Below are 15,556 nucleotides of genomic sequence, written 5' to 3' on the forward strand. Positions count from 1 at the left end.
ATAAATTTTCCCCCTGAAAATCTGTTCCAGGAAAGTCTGAACCTGAGAACACTGCTCTCTATGTTTCACTTTCAGCACTGGCAGCTAACATACGTATCACATGCATATGTACACACAAACATTCTGACATACATATATGCTTATCTTTCCAGTCAGCTGCAAAAGTGTTCATCTTGGCTAGACACGCCCTCCACAGAGATCTGAGCAGTGCTCTCCTGCCTAAATAGGCAAGATCCAAAACTAAGGCCATGCTGGTTTTGGGCAGAAAGTCACTGGTACTGTGACTCACCATGTCAAGTGCATTAATTTCAACAGCTCCGGGATTTCCAGCTGAAAGCCTTCAACAAGCATCCATCCAAGAGGAAGGAGAGAAGGTTGCTCCTCCATAGGAAGCTGGCTAGACTAAAAAGGGAAGCAGAGCACGATGGCTCAGGAAGGCAGTTCCTTGAGGGGTACACAATAATGGGACCTGTTCATTTTTTTTATTCAAAGGTGACATTTTTTAATCTAATTGGACTGCTTTATTTCCCTTCTGTTTATTCAAACTACATGACCCTTCCTCCCCCTCCCATGATGCTAAATCTTTTCCATATTTGGAAAGTAAAGACCTGGTTGCAGATGAGTTTTAGAATATCTATACCTCCTGCTGTATATTGACAGACATAACAAAGTGTGCCCTCTGAAAAATATCACCACCTTCAAGACCCAAGTGGAATCCCAGAGCTACTCAGATCTACATGGGATAGCAAATTTATAGTTTTCTTAAATAGCAACAATCACAGACTAATTAGTACAAATCTTTCATTTCTACATGATTTCATATGAACAGAAGAAAATATACTAATAGTACAGATGTCACAGTATTCTGTATCCAATGTAACTTGAAAATATGTTTAGATTTGACAGATTCTACTTATACATAGCTATTTAGAAGTCACCCAATTAAGACACTGCTGTATTAGAGAAAAATCAAGCAACAAAAATGTCAGAGTTTTCTTCTGAAAATCTTGCTATTGTAACTGTTTCATCTTTCTGAAATAATTTGATGATAAAAAAATATGCAAAAAAAGACCTTTAAGATCATCAAGTCCAACTGATAACCCAACACTGCCAAGTCCACCAGTAGACCATGCTCCTAATCATCACATCTACACATCTTTTAAATACCTCCAGAGATGGTGACTCCACCACTTCCCTAGGCAGCTTGTTTCAATCTCTCATGTTCAGGTGGAAACACAAGTGGAACACAAAGTGGCTATCAGTCTTTTGTACTGTGTATTAAGCAAACACAAAAAGCACTTTTGTCATCATAGTAAGTATTCAAGCTATTTTGTTGTTGTTGTTGTTGATTGATTAGTGGTATCAAGAAATCAAGATGGGAGGTATTCAAGAAATGTGTAGATGTGGCACTTTGGGGCATGCTCTACTGTTCTTTTTTCCCCTTTCTTAGACAATCAGCTCTTCAAACTCAAGCCTGGTATGTTTAGATCCTTCTACACATCCACATCCATTAATAAATATTTTTAATTGTGCAACTTCTGTTATGTGCTGACAGTGATAAGGTTCCAGAACAGGAACTTAATTCATTCATTACAAAGCTGGAATAAAACTATGATTAAATGTTAATACGAAGAGAAAGAATGAGGATGGCCAAGAAAAAGGGTTGATTAGCATCCGATCAAAGCAAGCGTCTTGGCTATAGCCAGTGTCATAAACAGCCACACTGCAAGTTACACATTACAGAACTTCTTGTTCCCCTATGCCTGCACTCACCCTTGTCAGAATCATTTTACTCCTCTAACCTCCAAAAACACTCCAAACCAATGTGTTCTGAATATTCATGGCACCTCTGGATAATACCCCTAATTGCTGCCTCTGATTTGGCATCCAAAGAACTTAATTTTTATATATATATATAATATATATATATTTATATATACATATAAACACAAAACCAGAACTATTTGTTTAAAATGCTGCTACATGCTACAGAAAGTGAATTACACAAATAAAAAACCCATTATGTCAGCACTGTCACTTTCTGAAGCCATGATAGCAGTAGTTGCTGTCTTCTTCAAAGTAGGGAAATATTTTTTCCGCTATCAAGTGAGTGTTATTTGATGAAAGCAAAGCTTTACTAGCTAACAAATAATGAAGAGTTTTTAGCAATGCCTCTCATCTACAGACAAATGGAGGACAAGCAAATGCAAATTGCTTCTTCAGCTTAAAAAAAAAAATAATTTAAAAAATTCTATATTTTCATTTGTTCCATACCTATTATCATCCCTGGTATTTTTCATTCTTATGATTATGTGAGCAGATACAATACTGTAACATTTCAGCTTACCTGCCTGTACTCAAAAATCATTATAGTAAATAAGTATTACTCTCATTTAAAATTATTCCAAGAACCACCTTCATTTTTGTGCTCTCTGACAAACAACACATCAGTACCTCTGTACCACAACAGTTTTCAAGTAATAACACCAATGGCTTTGGTGAAATAGCTAGACTGTTCTAATAACTGCTGCTTTTGATGAAAGTCAATGTGAAGTTTGGTACTAAATGCAAGACCAGAAGATTGAGAAAACAAGATGGACTTTTGAGACAATACTCACTTTTCCACCACTTCAAAGCTGAAACATCAGAGAAATTACAACTTACAGGGTAATAAGTCTGAGTTCCATACTATACTTACGGAAGAAGCAATAAAGAATAAAAAATAATTAATCATGTGATATATCATGGAATACGTAAGATAAAATCTACAGGTTTTTCAGAGATAGATGAGTATGTGTAAAAGGCTCATACAATAGATACAATTTTTAATTTCCAGGAATTCTTTTTTTTTTTTTTTTTTTTTTTTTTACAAACTTTACACCATAGGCAGTGGAATAAGAGAGAACACACTCTCCCAGACTGATTCCTCATAAAACATTAAGGATAAGCAGTAAGTATAAATGCTCAGGTTTCACAACATGTAGAGGTAAACTGAAGGACTACCTGGTGATAGCAGCTGGGGCTTTCACTGCTCAATATGCTACCAATGAGGAGAAAACCAGTGAGGTTTATACAGTACAGGTAAGCATACAAACAAAATGAAGTATTTTCCAGAACTACAGCCAACTGAGAATAGTGACAGGAAAAAGCTCACAATTGTGAGTTACATGGCAGAGAAGTGTAAACTAATGCACATGAAAAAAAAAAAAATAGTATAAACAGTATGTCCCTAATAATGGGCTCTAAATTAGCCATTCCTAATGAAGAATTAGAACTTGGGCTCCCTTTGGCCACTTCATCTAGTACAAAAAGCACAGAAAACCATAGCCTTATGAAACAAAGGTAGGAAATGGATTCCCTGTCATAGGAGAGGCTATAAAAGCCAAGGACTCATCAACAGGGAATACAGACAGTTCTTTACTGGATCACGACACAAGTCTGTAAATATGGCGTAGAGAATATCATAGGGTGTCGTTATTTGCATTCTCTAAAAAAAATAATAAATAAAATGAGAAGGGCATTTCAAGCAATTAACTGCAAATACTTCATTTAAAACAAACAAACCCCCCACACTTTTCAGAAAATAAAAACTGCAGAATTCACTGCACTGGTGGAAAAGCCAAATCCATAAATAGATTCAAAATGGAGACAAGAAATTCACAGAGAATTGCTCCATTGGTAGATATTAAATAGAAAGAACGAGATGGGATCTTTAACTCAGTAAGTCTTCAAAGATAAATTTGTTGGAAGCTGGGCAGGTGGGGACAGAATTATTTTTTTTTTTCTTTACTTAAGTGCAGAGAAATGCCAGACAGGGACAGTAAATAGGTCAACTCTTGGCTTGACCCAACACCACCTGTCTATTCAGAGAACTGCCACCATTAAATTAGACACTTGAGCCAAAAGAGTTGTGGTCTGCTTCCACCAGTCACAGATATTGGGCACCATCCTACTTTGTGTCAGCTATGTTCTCTAGAAATTTGCACTGTGCTTTGAAGTTTGCTGATGAAAAGGGCTATAGGGACAAAACAAAACAGGGTACAAACACAGCTTTCATTTGCACACTACTTTCATTTATAGCTGACAGCTTGAGTCAATGAGAGTTGTCCAGAACCCAGATTTTGAGCCCAGGCTATTAATGGTTACATCGGGGCATCACAATAAACGGGAATAGATGTAACATGCAGAGAAGCAGAGGAACAACTGCTAGGCACATGAACATAGGACTGGCTCTTAGGACTCTCTCTTACCAGATTTAGTTCAGGACAACACCACTAACTCAGCACTAAAGCTATTAGAGACAAGAAAAAAATCAATTTATAAAATGCTATAGACATCCAATTAGAGGCTACATCACAGCACTTGGACTGGAAATGTTTAAAACATACTGTATTTTTAACTCTGCTACATTTCTATAGGACTGTTTAAAGTGATAGAACATGGTCAAGTGTCTCCCCTTTGTCTTGGTGAAAAAACATATAAGGAAAACAAAAAAATATATATCAGTCCATCTCTTCCAGGAATTCGATTCCCTGTATTTTTGCTAGTACTCAAACGCAGGTGAAGTAAAAGTCTGAGGGTTTTTCTCACCCAGCCTTTTTTTCTTTTTTACCCACTATGAAAGAGAAAAAGACATGAAAAGAAGTATCAGCCAATTGTACAAAGTTCACTTTGCATTGCTTTTCATCATAACATGGTTGAACACTTGATGCTACCAATACAATTGTACAGAAACCAGTGTCACAGCATATTAACTGTTACTACTATTTTCACATAATCAAAACATCTACCATGTTTGATCTCAACTGTTTTTCTATCAATTACAGCAATATGGCTAAGGTTCACAGTTCAAAAGCATGAGCCATAAAGAAGTAAGGCAATACATGTAGGGAAGCAAGGAAACCAGATCTGTCTCAGCAAACAAAGGGTAGGTGATTGTTTCTACTACAAGGACATACAGGTTCTCTCAGACAGGACAGCTCTGTCACCAAGAACAATTTCACCCTAATTTCACCAATATTGCCATTTAAAATGGCATTCTGAAAACCATCTACAATATGGGAACTACTATACAGCCTATAATTAGTTTCTGCTGCAACAAATTATTTGCTCTTACACAGTATTTCAGGACATTCTTTTCCATTACTGTTTACATTTTTTTTAATACTGGTGCCCTACCCCATTGCTAATTGTTTACTTTCCTCCTCCTCCCCCATGGAATTTTGTTTGGCCAAGAGCATTTTATTTTTCATGGAAGTCCTAGTGGGAGGTAGGAATCGCAGAGCCACAGCAATTAATGCTAAACAGATGCTATTTACAGATTAGTCTGAGTATCCTACTGACAGAAGAAAACAGAGCCCATTTTAAACCTTTGTAAAATCTGGAAATGTCTTTCCATCTCCTCCATGTCCCTTCTGCTAGCATTTGCAAGGGAAAGGGTGATTTGGTTTGTTGGGTTCAGGGTTTTTGTTGGGCTTTCTAAGTTTCTTTTGGTACACATGAAGTTTGAAATGCTGATCCTTTATTTCTATATCACTCACACCCACAAAACACAATTTTCGCTCTAAACATATGAAGAACTTAAGGTCCTTTGCGGCAACAACAAACCACCTGACTTTTTACCTAATCCTTAAATCAGAGAGATTCTGCAGCAACTCAGAGATACACACAGCCTACAGTGAAATCCAGACCCCAAAAAATAAAAATAAAAATAAAAATAAAAATAAAAATAAAAATAAAAATAAAAATAAAAATAAAAATAAAAATAAAAATAAAAATAATATAAGGTAAAATAAAATATTATTACTTTTACTCATTCACCTACCTTCTCAAAAGTTCAGAGTAGCCAATAAGCTCTGGCTGCTCGTTTGTAGGGATGCAACGTTTGTCATTCACTACCCTCTGTCACTACATCAGAAGGCTAGAACACGTTGTTTTGGAAAGCACTACTCTAAAATGTAGTGGTCATAGCTTTGAGCATCCTTTTGGGAAGCAGTGAGCAAAGGACATGATCTGTAAGTACTGTCACACAGTATACCAGTATACTGACTTCTCCTGGCTTAGGACAGGCTCCCTGTCACCCAGACACCTGTGTTAAAGTAAGTAATCTCTGCAATATTCAATGGCAGTGTCAATTATACAAGGTAATTCAACGCAAAGTTTAATTTTGAAACTATGTTTTTCTTCACTTTAACGCATATCCTATTGCCAAAGCTTTGTGGTTAATTCACTGTCTGGTACAACTCCCATTGCAGAATCAAGGTGTGTTTTTGTGCTTTGGGTTGAAAAATTCCCTCCTCTTCTTTTCATTCTAATACGCATGTGTTGCTTTTTGTAATTACATCAGCCAAAGAAATACACTGATACGAAGGTGTATATTGTGCCTGTGGAAACAGGTAATAATTCAAGTCTAATCCATTTCTCATTTATCATGGGATCACTTACCTGAAGATAGGGTAAACAGGAGAGTGAGACAAAAAGTCAACTTTTTCTAAGTCTACTAGGGCTGTACCAACAGTAGCAAGAAATCATCCCCACAAGACATAAACGACGGAAAGCAAGGAGGATCTGATTCTTCTCTATGCCTATACAACACAGTTAATAGAAAAGGATATTAAATCAGAACAGCAGCATTTTACACTATTTTGAATGACACACAGTGAAAGGCAAGGAGGAGCAAGGCCCACAGAGGAAACGTGGTTTGTCCAAGGTCACACATCAAGACAGCAGCAGAAGTGAGATGAGTTCCCGGCTCCTGACCTTTCACAAACTGACAGACCATACTCCCTTGTGGCCTCTCCCTTCCACATTAAGCTTTTCTTCTGCACAAATGAAAAGGCAAAAAAATACAGAAATCTGCTGTAAGAAACAGATGGAGGTATTTTTGTGATCATTAGCCTAGTACCTGGAACCTTGTTTACACTGTAAGCAGTGTAAACAGTTTACACTCTTCAATCAAAAGAAACAGTTTTCACTCTTCAATCAAAGGAAATAAGTATTTTTGTCTTTAGCAAATACCTAATAACTTCCTGGGACATATATTATACACATACGAACTGAGAAAAGCTTTTGATCATTATCTTGGAAGCTACAAAGCACCAAGTCAAGTTTATGCTCTTAAGATTTGTTTCCTGACACAACAGCTACAAGAATTCATCATCTATTCACTAGGAAAATCATGAACGGTGGATAATCCATGAGCATATGACCCCTATAACTTTTATTACATACATATACAATGTCTATGTTTCATTTACCCAAGGGTAAAATGTAAAGAGGAAAGTAATTTTCTGAGTGTCCCACCGTGAAAAGGTGGTATACTTACAATTCAAAGACTTCAGTTAATCTAGGATAAAAGATCAAGTTAGCAAGCAGAATAGCCACTCCACAGGCTAGATACCAACCTTCCTAATTCGGTTATTTGTATTCTTTAACTGCTTAAAGATACAGGCAGAAACTTGTATGAAGTGGCTGTTCTCAGTTCATTCTTATCTCTGCTGTGCCATCTACTGCTTACACGTTGTCACTGACACTAAAGCCGTTCAAGATTCTCCTGACGACTGCTACCTTGCTCATTTTAAAGTGGACAAGAAATTATAAACTTTTAAATTTGAACTACAGAGAGGTAAGGACTGAAAACAAAGGAAAATATACACATACATACACACTTTCTTTCTTTCTTTTTTTTTTTTTTTTAAAAAAGAGGTCTACACCCAAGTGCTGAAATGTAGCACATGCTTGTGGAAACACTGCATTAAAAAAAAAGACCACAACAAACCTCCTAGCCATGCATAAGTGTAATGCAAGTAGCATACAAACTCCTGTCGAAGCATTTGGGTAGGGGAAAAGACACAAGGAGCATCAAACATAATCATCTTTTTATACATAGTTCTTAATTTCTGCCCACTTTGTGGTTTGGCACCAATATGGTATCTTATCAGAAGAGCCACTACAAGCAGGGGTTGCAACATCTACAACATCCTCTTCCCCCCTCAAGTCAAAACCTCTCCCCTGCTGCAGACTCTTCTTGACATTTGTTGAACTGAAAGAATGCACCATCTCTACAGCATAGAGCTAGATAGCACTCCCTCCCGTCAAGTTAAAAGTTGCTTAAGGCTTCATACTGCAGAAACCGATTTTGTGGTTGAAAGTGCTGACCTTGAAAAATGGACCTACAGCTGTGTCCTACATGCTAGACTTCCTGGCAAATATAGCTACTCTTTCTGGAAGGTCCAGTATTGTTCAAGTATGCCACAAAACTATTTGTCTTTATGGTGATGACAGAGGAGTAGAGGGTCTTTCAAAAACTATAAAAGTGTAGAGGAAATACTTGGTAAGTTAACTGCCTCTTGACTAAGACTCAGAAAGCTTTTAATGTTCACAAGATGTAAGTGAATTATTGAAGGGAAAAAAAAAAAAAAAAAAAAAAAGAAGAATCCACCAGTTGTGAAAAGAAACACAGAAAATGGTGCTGCCAAATTCCCCCTTTGTCCCTGTGAAAGCAGCACAGCAACAGTTCAAAGTCTCACTTCAGGGGAACTTTGTTTTCCCCTGGCTGTAGAAATTGCAATTGAAGGATCCTATGCCTGTGTTCCTCTCTAAACTGTCTAAACTGAGGAGAAAAATGGTAAGGGCAAGTTCCAAACTAAAGTCCCTCTTCAGTGCCCTAAAGGCACTGAATTTATCAAGCCAAACCAACCCATTTTTATTGGTTCAAATTAAATATCTCCTTCTGATTCGAGTCCTAGTCTAAGGCGAGATATTTATTTTAGAATTAAAAGTTCAGTGGAAAAAATCCTAACTTTTTACTGGAAGTTTATTAGCTTACAGGCATATTTAAAAAAAAAAAAAGTAACCATGTTTAATCACCATATTTGTACAAAAGAATTAGCAATTTTAAAAGTTTTAAGAACACTTAAGAAAGATAAATTAGGAAAATAAGATGGCAGAGAGGGTCAGAGTAAAATTCCCACTGTAGAGCCACACGAGAAGAACAGAGTATTTGTAAGAGAAGTAACAAAGGAGACATGAAATGTCAAGATTATCTTGAAGGTAAGCAGGCCACTGACTAGCAATCATTATTGCTTTAAATTGCCCAACACTGTCAGACTGGGCTTAGAAGCAGACAGGAGATCAAGATGCTCCAGGGAAGTAACAGTAAAACTATAAAAAATCCACTAGATTATTAATTTTAGCCTGTGTGTGAAATCTGGTAATACAGCAGCTCAGAGGTGGTACAAGACTGCAATGAAACACTATATTAGATATAAATGTTACATGACTACATGTCTTTTTTCCAGGGAGAATGGGTTTCAGATGGGAAGCAGGAAGGAGGTATTTCTTTCATAGTGCAGTTCTACTTGCAGCTATTATAAATGGCTACACACCACTGCCTTCCATGTGGTGCCAACCCAACGTTACTCCTCTTACTTGTGAAGACTGTCCACCGCTAAGTGCAGGATCATCTCAAAAATATAAACCAATTGTGATGGTAACAGCACATTTTCCAAATGCCTGTTGTCTCTGAGAGGATTTCGTGCTGAGCTACAAGCAAAACAAAATTAAAGGCAGTCCAACGGTGGAATTGTGCCATGCTAGCATAGTTTCTGTAGTTCAATTTCAACTATCGTTGTTGTCATCTTCACTAGAGAAAACATCTTTTCACAATGGTAATGTCAGGTTTCCAGTGGCAGAAATAGTATTTTTAACAAAAGTGGCAGCATTTCTCCCAGTCCTCTAGAACATAAAGGATTTTGTTGGGTTTTTGTCGTTTTGTTTTCACCCAACAATACTTCTCTCTCCCATGTGCAGGCCTGGATACCCACACCCAGCTCAAGACCTTTTCCTCCCCCAACATAGTACAGAAGCACTAAATTTTTCTCAAGAGAAAATTAGCTGTTTCACTTGGGTCAATGTCCACTAGAACTCCCAGTGATGAAGCTGGCAGGCAACTCCGTTTTGAGCAGTGGGACAATGTTACCTATATACTTTCTCTCAGTACCTTCCAGTGTCAGAGATGTCTAAATGTTGGTGGCTAGATCCAAGCAAGAGCCAGAAGAAACACAGTGGGATCTCTAAGCATAGCAAATATACCCAGACCTAAACAACATTTAAATTGAGAGATCTTCTGCTATGCATAGAAGGTGTGGAGACATAGCATTGCAGACCTCTGCCCAGGGATCAAGAGCTCTGGCCAAGGAGCAGCCATGAGAAGAATGTCTCAAAGCTGAAGTTTTCCTGATCTGGTGTGCCAGCAGTCCACTTGGGTAAGGCAGAAAACACAAAACTGTTCTCAAGCCCTGACTCTCTGGGAATCCTCTCTGAAATCAACAGTCCCCTCACCATTCCCTTCCTGATAAAAGGTAGTAAGAGATGACAGAAGTGAGAAGAGGTAAGGACAAGCTTCAGCACGCATTATTGGGGTACCAGTGTCTTCAGTGCTCAGACACATGTACACCTGCAACATGACTATGGCTGTAGACAAGCTCCCAGAAGAGCAATATGTAAACCCTCCATGAAGTGTCTGAATCACAATACTGTTTTTCATGAAACATGACTAACTAAATGTGCAGCAGAAACAAGGAAACCACAAGTAAAAACAAACCAGCCTAGAATAACACAATAATAATAATTAAAAAAACAACACCTATGTCCAAAAACAATCTCGGGCGGAAAAAAAAAAAGGCAGAGTTTAGACAGGTTGGATCACAACAGGCTGACAAGAAATCAAATGCCAATGAGCTCACTACATTATTTTTTAAGCAAGGCCTGGCAAATAAAAAAAAGCTGGAGTTCAAATGTTTTTAACAGCTCTCTGAAAGTACACCAAAGGGAGTAAATGTGCATTCTGGAAAATTAAAAAGTGAACAAAGAAAACAAATATGAAACTGCAATGCTTTCTTGGCATTATTCAGGAAGTTCTGAATTCATTGCAAGGAAAACATTACATGATCACCTAGGTTGCACCTCACTGCAAACACCTAAAACATGCAAGTAGCCCATCTAGTCTGAATGTAGCTGTTTAGCTTGAGTCTGTGTGGGTTGTTTGGGGTTTTTTTACAATAAATTCGAAGGGGAATCCAGTGGTAAAGAGATCATCTCCAGGGAGATAAGTGCAAAGTAAGAGTTTCTCAAATAATATGGATTCAATTAAATCAAAATGTCACTTGCTGAGATTAGTCAGTTATCTAGGCAAGCTCCAAGGCTGTCTCTCCTTTATTTGTCTAAATTACAACTTTCAAGCCAAAAACAACTAGTAATGTGATCCTGGTTTAAGTTCACCTTGATTTCCACTTCTGAGGTCCTCTTTGTTTTCTCCTAAGTGAATAATATTTCTTCTATAACCTAGCTAAAATATGACTAACCAAGTTATCTTGGAAAATACTATATACCTTGTTTACCGTACAGCTTCTAAAAAATAAAAAACACATATAAGAAGTTTTCCTTCATGCACATGCTTCATGAAAGCAAACATTAACATGATTGCTACCCACAAAACTATGTCATCAGGATTGCACTACTTAAATTACAATTAGGCCTGAAAATGGGGCTTGGCTATTCAGCAACAGACAACAGATCTTGGAATTTGTATTAGAAGCTAACTTTCATCTGAGATCAGTAACTTATTTTGCCAGTGCTGGACAAAAGGCCCCATACTTTTTAATTCATTGATTGTCTCAGATATGTTGTTGAGAAGTTGGGGCAGAAATAAGAGGAGCTGTCCTGCACCACTTCCCTATGGGGCAATGAACACCTATTAGAAGAGTGCCTCAGGTTCTGTGTGAGAAGCTAAAAACAGGCAATATTAATGATTACTCTGAGTATCTTACAGAAAAGGTTTAAGATATGTGGAAACATGCAGGAACACACACGTATTTGCAAAATAATAAAATAGGCAGTCTGACAAATTAAGATTATGATCCAACACGTAGATTAAGGACCATACTGTGATAGCAAAGAGTTGCCAGGGCTCCAGGGAAAGTAGTGATTTATTTATTCTTTCAATAATTCACTTCCCATCTTCTCCTCCTGCTTCCTTCTGAATTTTTCTTTTCTTTCTACCATTCTGTCAGATTCAGCTGCACAAAGGAACATGAACACAATTTCTAGTGATTTCAGAAATATTGCATCTAAATATTTTTGTAGATTTAGGTCTTCAGAGCAAAACTTCATCTTCCATTTGCACGATTCCATAGCAGTAACAGTCTGTTGCCATTTGTAATGATTATGCCAAGTTCCCCACCAAAAATTCTCAATACAGCAAACTACCACCTTCCAAAACTATCATTCCAAATGAAGGGTTTCGGCCAAACTAGCTAAATATCAGCACTTCTTTTATGCTCAAGTACTCAATTTGCAGAAGAAAATTCAGTTGTGTAAGAGTAACCCTCAGCTCAATGGTTGTACCAACAATGGTAGAAGGCAGGTGAAACATATTTTGCAAGAAGGAATCATCTAATAATTGTCTATGAGTATTTAAATATAGTCTGTGTGTATTTCAATATGTACAGATCTAAATGTTATATGTTGCATTAATTTATGAGGCTATGGTAAATTGACTCCTGAAAGAAAAACTGATGCATCTTACGTGTCCATTTAACAAACTTGAAAATTATCAAATTAATGTAAAGTTTGAAATCATGGTGGCAGTTTTCTCTCACCATGAGAATAAAGGAGAAAAAAAGTGTTTACGTGTGTATATGTGGATGTACACACACATAGAGCAGTAAGTAACTTTTGACTAGCTATGCTTATATTCTTTCATTCCTCATATAAAGGATTGTTCATCCCTTGGTCTGGTTTTCTGTATTTCACCCTGCTAATTCAAACTGAGAGAATACTGCAACCTGTGCTTCTTCGGCAAGTACCTATTTTCACTTCCTTTTTAAAATAATGTATTTTTAATAACTTTAATATCTAAGTAGACACACAGATAAAAAAGAATTTTTGCTGAGGATATGAAAGTTGACATCTAGTTATTTGTACAACATCAGCATATTACCACACATCAGTACTGTTGCTAAAAAACATCTCACCAACAGAAGAGTGTGACATATTATGACAACATCTGGCATTTTCCTAAAAATAATTGAGTTCATTCTCTTATCCCCTAAGCAGACTTGATGAAATATAACAGTTCCTCAGTAACGCACACATGCAAAATCACAGCATCTCCAGTTTCTTCAGCATTGAGTATTTTCAAATCTATTGCCAGCTTGAAAGCAAATGGCCACACTCTGATGTGGCTTACACTGGAAGCATCCTAACTAAAATCCATGGGATTCTATCGGGTGCAAGTCAAAGCAGAATTCAGCCCAAAGGTTCTGACAGAGACAAATTATGTTAGGCTTCCAAGTCTCACAGAAGCTTATTTTTCATGGCTTGCTCCCCTGCCCCTGTGGATGTCTAACATATTCTTTGGCTGAAAGAACTGTAAAAATCTCAAGTCCTTTTTTTGTTCAATTGAAACCACACAAGTTTGGAGAATCTCACATAAACAGACAGATGAGAGCCTTTGGTAAAACTGCAGACAACAGTTCTAATTTTTTGTTACACTGGAAAAATAAGCTTAGCTTGTTTTCCTAACTGTTCCCTCTTCTCTTATAAACTCAGCCACCCAAGGTCTTTACAAATAGAGGAGAGGTTAATAGTTTAAAGCATCGGGATATATTTTTCCCACAGGGATGCTGAAAGGGAGCACACATTTACCTGACTATAGAATTTTTATCCCTGAGGCAAAAAGTCTGAAGTCACTAATTCCCTGTAGATTTCTCAGATTGATTTTCCACAGAGTTTTGCCAAGAGATGTTAACCTTGATGGTTGGTTAAGTTAATTACAACTTGTCCTGATGACTGCTGAAAGGGCTTTCCTGTATTGCAATTATAAAAGCCTGCATCTTTCTTCTGCAGGGATGTTTGTTACCTAAATGAAGCAAAAGCAGCACTATCATTGGAATTATTATTACAACACGGTTAACATGATGATGTATCCAAGCAATGAGCACACAGAAAACTAAAACATGGATTACTTAATTTATTAGGAAGAAAAACTGCATGTATTTTAGCATAATAAGGTTAAAGGATTTAGGGTCAAGACTTTAAACTCAGTATTTAATCCATTTACTTTCACTCCAGTACACAGCAGCAGCCTCTGATCCTCAGATTGCAGCAAAGGGATGAATGATGATTTTGCAAACATCCTCACATGCTGATCAGAAAAACCTCTTGGCTTAAGGGAAGCAGGATCAAATCATTAACTTCATTTTAACAAAAAGAAAACTCTTCAGGCTCTACTTCATCTCCTTGAAGAGAGATTTATTGCTCTGCATATTATCTTCTAGCTTCATTCAATGAGAAGGAGAAACAAAACAAACTATGAGAAAACAGGCATTCCATATGCAACACAAGCCAGGTAATTTCATCTGGTTAAAGTACATGGCATGCCTGTTCTACACTATGCACGTTTCTACTGTTCAAATCAAGGCATCAAAGAGTGGATCATCATTAGGGAACAGCAAAGGTTTGGATGAAGGAGAGTTGCAGTCAGACTTCAAATCACCTCCTCTCACCCCATACTCCAGGTCACCATCCCACCTTCAGTCAGTGTCTATCCAGGATGGAGGACAACAACAAACCTACCCAGTATAGTGTAGATACAGTAACTTTCTGGACTAAAACACTTGAAAGAAGACACCATTTGCTGGTGCCTGAGTAGGGATTATAGTCCCTTTGAATGAACTGTCCTTCTAGTTTCTTACATGAGGCTTAAGGAGTTGCCACACCAAGCTCACATGGCAGCCCTTAGTACCTGCTGCAATAGTGTAAGCAGCAATGCCTTTCAAAGCACAAGGATGGGGCTTGACATTCTACTACAGTCAAATCTGTTTCATCATGAACTGCACTTTCGGGTGCAAGACCTAACCTATCCCAGCACCCACAGGGATGACTTTCTGTTGTTGTGCTTTTACCCAGGGTCTACAAGCATGCCTCTTATAGAAAGCCTACTATACTTCAGACATATTCACTTGCCCAAGAGCCTGTGTCAAGACTCATGGGACCTTTGAGCAGTCACTGTGCCATAGAGGGTCTTCTTCCTCCCACCCACCTGCTGTTACTCTTGCAGTAATAGCCTAATTTAGCCTAATACTCCCCATACTACTCGAGTTTGGGGCCTCAAAGTAGTCACTTCAGTTTCTGACTGCCTGCCACTCATCCCCCACGCCAACTAGTACAATAAGGTACCCTGTCCTATGACAAAATGCAGTACAGCAGGCAAGTGCCCCAGAAGGGAAGACTGTGAGCTATTCCCAGCTCTCTCAGAAATCTGGAACAAGTTTCAGTACATCATTTCATACTCTTTGTTTTTCACTTATCCTTCATTTCAGGCTGAGATGTCTCTGAGCAGAGACCTTAATAATGGCTGTTTGCTGTGGAGTTTACAAGTCTAGCCTGGGTCCCACCTAATTCTACCAGCAGCAGCTGTATTTTCTACCTGTGAAAGAAGATGGAGAGAGATGACATTGCACAGTGCCATCAGTATGGACCAGATCCTTCTTTC

The sequence above is a fragment of the Chaetura pelagica genome, unplaced genomic scaffold (genome assembly GCF_000747805.2).
Source record: "Chaetura pelagica isolate M959 unplaced genomic scaffold, ChaPel_1.0 scaffold221, whole genome shotgun sequence".
NCBI classification, from domain to species: Eukaryota; Metazoa; Chordata; class Aves; order Apodiformes; family Apodidae; genus Chaetura; species Chaetura pelagica.